The sequence below is a fragment of the Mus pahari genome, chromosome 16, assembly GCF_900095145.1.
Source record: "Mus pahari chromosome 16, PAHARI_EIJ_v1.1, whole genome shotgun sequence".
In the NCBI taxonomy this organism is placed as follows: Eukaryota; Metazoa; Chordata; class Mammalia; order Rodentia; family Muridae; genus Mus; species Mus pahari.
The window spans coordinates 44840266-44848457 of NC_034605.1; the positions used below are offsets into that span (position 1 = coordinate 44840266).

The 8192-nt window shown below is 41.7% G+C and overlaps 1 non-coding gene across 1 annotated transcript; it reads left to right on the plus strand.

Annotated features, from left to right (window-relative positions):
• Positions 1-6447: 6447 nt before the first annotated feature.
• On the plus strand, positions 6448-6552 carry LOC115065660. Its single transcript, XR_003845428.1, has one exon. It is a non-coding gene; the product is annotated as a U6 spliceosomal RNA (small nuclear RNA).
• Positions 6553-8192: the final 1640 nt, after the last annotated feature.

The window sequence follows — 8192 nt, forward strand, 5'->3', positions numbered from 1 at the left end:
TGTGTGTGTGTGTGGTGTGTGTGTGTGTGTATATATATATATATATATATATATATATATATATACACAAAACATGTGTATATATGTATTTAGCACATATGTGGTCAGCTCTCTGTATCCATATATTCTGAATCCATAAATTCAACCAACCATAGACAGAGAACATTTGAAAAAATTGTATCTATAGAATAACAATTTTATTTAGTCATTTCCCCAGACAAATCTGTATAACAACTGCTTACATGGGCTTGCATTTGGTGCCATGAATCACCTAAAATGAAACTGATTTGATTTAGGGTTATGCACAAGTAACATGAAAATATTATGCGATTTTATGGGAGGGGTATGTGTCTGAGCATCTGTAGGTTTGGGCATGTTCTATGGACCTGGAACCAGCTCCTTTCTGGATATCATGAAATGACTATGTGCTCATAATTATTTATATGCGTCTAAGGGTCTAGCATTCTTAAAACGCTTAGCATAGAATGCACTTTGAACTTGGAAATAGCCCATCTTTGTTGAAAGATTTTCTGTTTTTCACTAGACAATTCTGACATTCTGTTTGCCCCTCTGCCCCTCACCCCCAACTTTCACCTTCACCCCATACACAGGGAAGATAGGTGGGGTCAGTATCAAGGTGACAGGAAGTTCCTTTTATAGGCAACTGAGGCAGCATTCCATTGTGAACTAGTACCAGCAGTCAGAAATACCAGTATTAGGCAACAGTCAACAATTCAAAAGCTTTTCTAGAAACTGCTATATTTCCAACCTTCAGGCACCTTCCCAACATTCAGCTTAAGATTATATTTCAAGGCAAGAGTTTGACCATTAAGCAAATTTATCTTCATATCACGTAGCAGCAAGAGCCGTTTAACTGAACATTAGACTCAGTGTCTCTTTTAAAGGCACTGGCTCCTCTCAGCAAAAATAGAATCCAGGGAGTGACAGCAGAGCCTCCTGCCGACTGAGCCATCTTTGCAAATAGTTGTTCTATTTTCGAAAGAAGAATATATTTTTTCAATCATGTTTAGACATTGTGTAGCTTAAAGACAAGCACAAAGAGATTAATTGCCATGCTGTGACCATTAGCAAAGCAGGCCCAAACTAAATGGTAGGCTCAGAACATCTTTCCCATGCCACACACAGAATTTTATTTTCTGTACTGCTCTTTGATGGTCTCAAGGGTTCACTGTATTTATATAAAGATTCTTTGCCTCTCCAAAGCTTGGAATGTTTTTGTTTTAACACGTCATCTTCAAAGACTCCAGTGTGAAAAGAAGGATTCGTTTTTTTAAAAAACCTGTTATCTATATTTCAGACTTAATTACCAGAGAAAGGGAACTTTTTATAGCCAATCTGTGTAGATCAGTGGTTCCCAAGAGGGGGAGTTTTCGTTCCCTCGAGCCCATTTGGAAAAGTCTGAAGGTACATGTGGTCACAGCTAGAATCTGGTGGGCAGAAGCTAGGGGCTCTTCAAAGTGTCTACAGTATCCAGGACAGACCTACAGCAAAACAAAACAAACAAACAAAACAAAAAACAAAAAACAAAAAACAAAACTATGCAGGCTAAGTATCAATCGGACTATGGTTGACCCTGCTGTAGATATTTTACTTGCACATCACAATGGAACTTTGTTCTATCCAATGGAGAATTAGCTCATGATAGAACAGAACAAGTGCCATTGTCCTAAGAAACTGTCCCAGATGTCATGTGTTGCCACAAATGGACACATCCTCCATTTCTCTCCATGTCCAGTCAGAGAGAAGACTGCCATGCTGGGAGTGAGACTCAATTCATAGCAGTCAAGACTTCCATAGCTCAATACGTTAGAGGGAACTGGTGTTTTTCTTGTTAGTCATGGCAACCATCCCAACTGTCTATGGAGATACAAGGAACTCTGCCTTCTGCTGATATTCAAGGGGAAAAACCCCTTACTATTCACTCTACCATTGATATGCAGCATGACCTTGGGGAACTCCCTGGCTCAACGACATTATGATTTGTGGTTCTGGATGGCCAGTCACATGCTGAGGACACAGGGTCCTGTTCTGTTCACATATGAATCTAGGTTGTTTTTTGAAAGCCACATCCGTGATTTTCAATCCCATCTTTCCCATACACCAACAGAGAGGATTTAATCAAGGGTTGAGGAACCCCTAAATACACCAACAGAGAGGATTTAATCAAGGGTTGAGGAACCCCTAAATCCTTTTGCTGCTTATGCTCCTATGCTTATCCTGTTCTCAAGGCTTCTAGACCCCTCTTACCTTTTGGTCACCATAACAGACATCCTTTGCTTGGGGTGGAGCCTAGGAAGAGGACCATAGAGGTGGAATCAATTCAACATCTCTTCACTCTTTCTTCTATAATACACAAAACTTGCTAAGACAAAGGTATCATCTTATTCCTAGTATCAGTCACAGGCACCCAAATTTCAAGGCAGCAACCATCCGACTTTCAAAGTAAAATCAAAGTGGTTGGTATTCTGAATGAAGCCTTCGTCACCGAAAGCCTACGCCAACGAAGAGGCTGGACAGGGTGCTGGGAACACATTGTTCAATCTGCTTGAACCTTAAAGTGCTAACCACAATTATAGTCATGGGATGTGGTGGTTTGAAATGAGATGTCCCCACTGAACTCATGTGTGTGAATGTTTGCCCCAATGGAGAGTGGCGCTATTAGAGGTATAGCCTTATTGGAGTAGGTATGACCTGGTTGGAGGAAGTGTGTCACTGTGGAGGCCAGCTTTGAGTCTCATATGCTCAAGCTATACCCAGTGTGGCACACAGTCTCCTTCTGCTGCCTGTGGATCAAGACAGAGAACTCCCAGCTTCATCTCCAGTACCACATCTGCCTGAGTCTTGCTTTGTCTCCCTCCATACTGATAATAGAGTAAATCTCCAAAATGGTAAGCCAGCCCCAATTAAATATTTTCCTTTATATGAGTTGCCGTGATCATGGTGTCTCTTCACAGTTAGAGCCCTGACTAGACACAGGGATAATGTGAGTTAGGAATAATGGTTCTTATCTTAAAGAAATATTTTGTCAGTGTTAAGCGTATCCATGGGGCCCCTATGACCCAAACTGATTAAATGTCAGAATTCCAGAGAATAAATAGAAAACTTTAAAAAGTTACCAAGGACAGACAGCCTCATACTCACTATGGAGACAGAAGGACTCACAGCACTGAAGTGTCCTTGGGTGGAGTGCACATTGGCATCAGACATTCTTTTAACAACAAAAGATATCCGAAGGTAAGAAGGCAATGTCTACAGAGTTCAGAAGGAAAATGAAGTTAGCCTTAGAATTACATATCCAATCTGTAATCTGTGATGAACAAAGGTAAGATAAAAAACATTCCCTGATATACAATAACATAAAGAATACACCACTCACAAATCACATGTGGAAATGTCACCTGAAGGACTTGCTCTAGAAATCTATAAAGTTTTGCTTTTTTGTTTTGTTTTGTTTGTTTGTGACTGGGTGTCTTAGTCAGGGTTTCTTTTTTTTTTTTTTTTTTTCTTTTTTTTTCGAGACAGGGTTTCTCTGTATAGCCCTGGCTGTCCTGGAACTCATTTTGCAGACCAGGCTGGCCTCGAACTCAGAAATCCACCTGCCTCTGCCTCCCAAGTGCTGGGATTAAAGGCGTGCGCCACCACTGCCCGGTCTTAGTCAGGGTTTCTATTCCTGCACAAACATCATGACCAAGAAGCAAGTTGGGGAAGAAAGGGTTTTTTCAGCTTACATTTCCATACTGCTGTTGATCACCAAAGGATGCAGGACTGGAACTCAAGCAGGTCAGAAAGCAGGAGCTGATGCAGAAGCCATGGAGGGATGTTTTTTACTGGCTTGCCTCCCCTGGCTTGCTCAGCCTGCTCTCTTATAGAATCCAAGACTACCAGCCCAGGGATGGTCCCACCCACAAGGGGCCTCTCCCCCTTGATCACTAATTGAGAAAATGCCTCACAGCTGGATCACATGGAGACATTTCCCCAACTAAAGCTCCTTTCTCTGTGATAACTCCAGCTGTGTCAAGTTGACACAAAACTAGCCAGTACACTGGGTCTCATGTAGACTAGTTTACCCTCAAACTCAACATGTAGTTGAGGATAACCTAAAACTCCTGATTATCCCGCCTTTATCTCTCAAGTGTACCTAGGATAATAGGTACATACCACCATGGCCAGTTTTATGACGAACTGGCATAAGACAAGAGCGTGGGGCATGGGGACATGCAGTAATGGAGTGTGATCAGAAAGGCAAGCCAGAAAAGAATACAGACTGTAGGAGCAAACAGACTTAACCAGGTGCCCTGTCTGGAGCAGCAGCAGTTAACATGGGATCACGTTACTCTCCAACAGATTCCTGCGCGAGCGAGATTTATCAAGTCATAATAGTTATACAGTGTTTTAGAATAATATCTGAAGACAAAGGATGCGAGGCTTAATTAAAGCGTGCTCGTTGAATTTAAACGTTATAAATCTTAGCAATAAAAGATAATTAGACCAAGCCGAACAGGGAAGCAGAGAGGATCAGAGAGTGAAGATAAATATATAAGTTTAAGTCTTAATTTTTCCATAATAGAAAGCAAAGAGGTACTGTCTGAAACAGATAATGCAAGAATGCAGAAGGGTGGGGCTTGGGACAGCTGCTCTCTGTTGCTCTTACTTTTGACGTTTTCCTGGAGGCCTCGGGTGATGAGGTTGGATAAGACAAATAAGTTATAAGCACAGAATTGGAAAGGAGGCAGAGAGAGAGGATTCCTATTTGTAGATAACACGTTCCCACAATAGCAGGACCATAGAGAATCTTCTCAGAAACTGTTGCAGATTGTAAATGAGCCCTGCGTGTGAGTGGGGCCTGACAGAAATTGATAGCCTTAATAAATTAGAAGGAATGATAACATTTGCAGAAACAGCAGAAGGTAAATTACCAAGAAGAAACTTACATGGAAAATGCAGAAAGCCTTTCTGAGAATAACTTGACATTCATCATCTGTGATAGAACCGAAGTGAAAGCCAGCAAGCTGAGAGACCCGAGAGCCCGAAGGTGTCTGCGTGGGTGAGCATGTGACATGTCCCTCTATGGGTCATGTGTCTGCAGCTAGTGGCATTGTGGAACCTTCATGGGGTGGGGCCCCGCTGGCAGAAGTGAGTGCTGAGGGGCACCTGGGGGACACATCTGGAAGAGTCTATCTTCCACAGCAGAAGAAAAGCGGCTGGCTCTGCTGCCACCATATGTATGACCAAAGGCCTCACTGCGGGATCTCAGTAACACAGTTGGAGTCATTCCTGCTGCCATGTCTTCCTGGTAATGTCAGACTGAAACTTCCAGAAACCATGAGCCAAGACACATCCTTCTTCTGCTAAGCCGTTTCTTTTGTTGTTCCAGCCTCGGGAAGAGGAAACAGCGTGCAAATGTAACGCGTTCCAAATTGGCATGTGGGCTCGCAGGATAAAGAAGGATCCCAACTCATATGGGAAATCAAAATGCTGTATAGAATCTCAACAGTTAGCAGAATGGTTGCCATGTTCTGGGCACAAACAGAGGAGTGACAGCGGTCACCACACAGTCCAAGCTGGGTCCAATGGGCAGGTCGCAGAGATGACTCCAGTGTGGTTGCTTCTCTTTGTACATATTGTGTAATGATTTATCAGTGTATTTGTCCACTTAAATTTTCATCCTTATTTATCATGAAGATACCAGGAATCCTTTCATCTAGCTATCTTGAGTATGTACAATAAATGTGTTGGGAAGATTTTCAAGCAAACATTTTGGAGGCAGCCAAGTAGCCAACTGAAATGAGATGAAGGAAGATCACGGTCTTTTAAAGCCTTGTGCAAACACCAAAAACTATTCAGGAGAGAAGTGCTTGCCGGCCTTTTTAGTAAGTAAAGACAACACTGGCAGAAAGCAGTGATGTTGTCCTTTGCAGCGCTGGGACCCAGGAACCTTTGCTAACTGTGACCCAATATCCAGATGCCCAAAAGAAAAGGTGAATCTTTCCAACGTTGTAAAACCATTATTATTTTTTTAAGGGCAGGTTCTGTAAGTAAAGTCACAGGACAGATGACACACTGGGAAAAATATTTCTAGCTCGTTTCACAGGAAATCAGCTCATCTCCCAAGTGTACAGGCTATTTGTAGGTAGTAGTCAGAAAATGGTCGGTTGTTTGTAGAAAAATGGGGAGAGGACATTAATAGAAACCTCCCGAGAAACAAACTAGCTTTTAAATAGGAAAAGCTGTGGGCTTTACCTGTCAAAGATGAAAACCAAATAAAAACGGCCCTGTGATGCCAGTTTTAAGCCGGCAGTTTAGCCAAACCTAAAAGCCCACATTAAATCCATAAGAGGACAGAGTTGACTCGTGGCCAAAGAGAACTGTTAATTCCACGTCTCATAGGGAAAGAAATTCACCAATATTTACCAAAATTAAAAGCATGTTCACTTTGGTAGCACATATACAAAAACCAGAAGGACACAGAAAAGATTGGCATGGTCCCTGTGCAAGAATGACCAATCAATTGGTGAAATGTTCGGTACTTGGAAACATGCTTTTATCCGCTGACCTAGTAACTCATTTTAGGGGATTCTATGCTACATGTATGTCATACGTGCACAATCATGTATTAGACTTTTATAATGACTTTGATAGCAAAAAATTACGACATCATCCAACAATGCCATTCACTTAAATACATAATGCAGCCACTCAGTTGACTATTATACAGTTACATCAAGAGAAAGACATGGAAAAAAAGAAGAAGTTCTTTGTATATGAATGTGGAGCTATCCAGAAATACTTAAATGTATATTAATCCATTATGACATTCTGGTATAAAATGAAGAAATGTCTTTATAGTTTAGTTTTGCTCTATCTGCATGAAGAACCACTACAAGCACAAAGATACTCACAAAATGGCTACCTATGCACAGAAGTCTATGTAACACATAAGAAACTAATAAAATTGGCTACTGATATTCCTCGAAAATGAAAGACCTTCTATTTCTAGGTATTTAAACAAAACAATGGGAAGCAAGAACTCAAATGAATACTTCTACACTGATGTTCATAACATTATACACAATAACCCAAAGGTAGGAACAGCATGAATGTTCACCAGCAATTGGAAAGATAAATATGACTGTGTTTTTGTATGTATGACATATGTTTATATCATGTACAAACACACACACACACACACACACACGTGTGTGTGTATGTATACACATGGCTATCATTTGGCCTTGAAAAGTAAAGAAATTCTGACACATATCACAACTTGAGTGAATAATAAAGGCACTATACTAAGTGAAATAAATAACACATATAAGACAAATATTTCAGGTTTCCATTTATGTAATGCATTAGACAGGCTTCTCCAGAAGAGCAGAAGTGATATAATGAATGCATACAAAGGAGTGTAGCCCCTTGGTTTACTCATTGGCTGGGTAATCCAACAGGGGCTGGCTGCTCACACTGCAGATGCTGAAAACCCAGCAACTCTTTGATCCATGAGGTTGGACTATCCAGCAGTCCCAGTCTGGCACTAAAGATCTGGAGGAGTCCTGGAGAGCTGTTGATCCTTAATGCATGCTTGAAGGCCAGAGAAGCTGCTTTCTGATGGCTGGAAGGATGACAGACAGCACGGTAGCATTGAGAGAAGACACACACGCACCAGCGAGAAGTGGAAGTGGGCAGGCCAAAGATCCCTGTTTGTCCCTCAAATCCCATGTGTCTGGGCCACCACCAAGAAATAGCTTCACAAACCCACCCAGAGGTGTGTATCGTAATTGATTTCAGATCCAGTAAAGCAGACAGCCAGGGTCAGCCATCCAGAAGAGTCAAACTCATAGAGTCAGAAAGTAAGTTAGAATATACTGGAGGCTGAGAAGAGGGAGTGGAAGCTCCTACTAAAGTCTCAATCAGGATGATGGAGTGATTCTGCAGACGAGATGTGGTGCTGGCTACACGGCTATAGATGGTGTACTTAAAATCATTCCTGCTGTGCTACAAATGTATGTTTTTGTGTCTTTGCTTACAAACAAGGTCTGGTTGGGTAGTCCACACTGGCTTTGAATTCAGGATTCTCCTGGTCAGCCTCCTGAATGCTGAGATTACCATCATTGTGCCCAGCACACACACACACACACACACACACACACACACACACACACACACACACA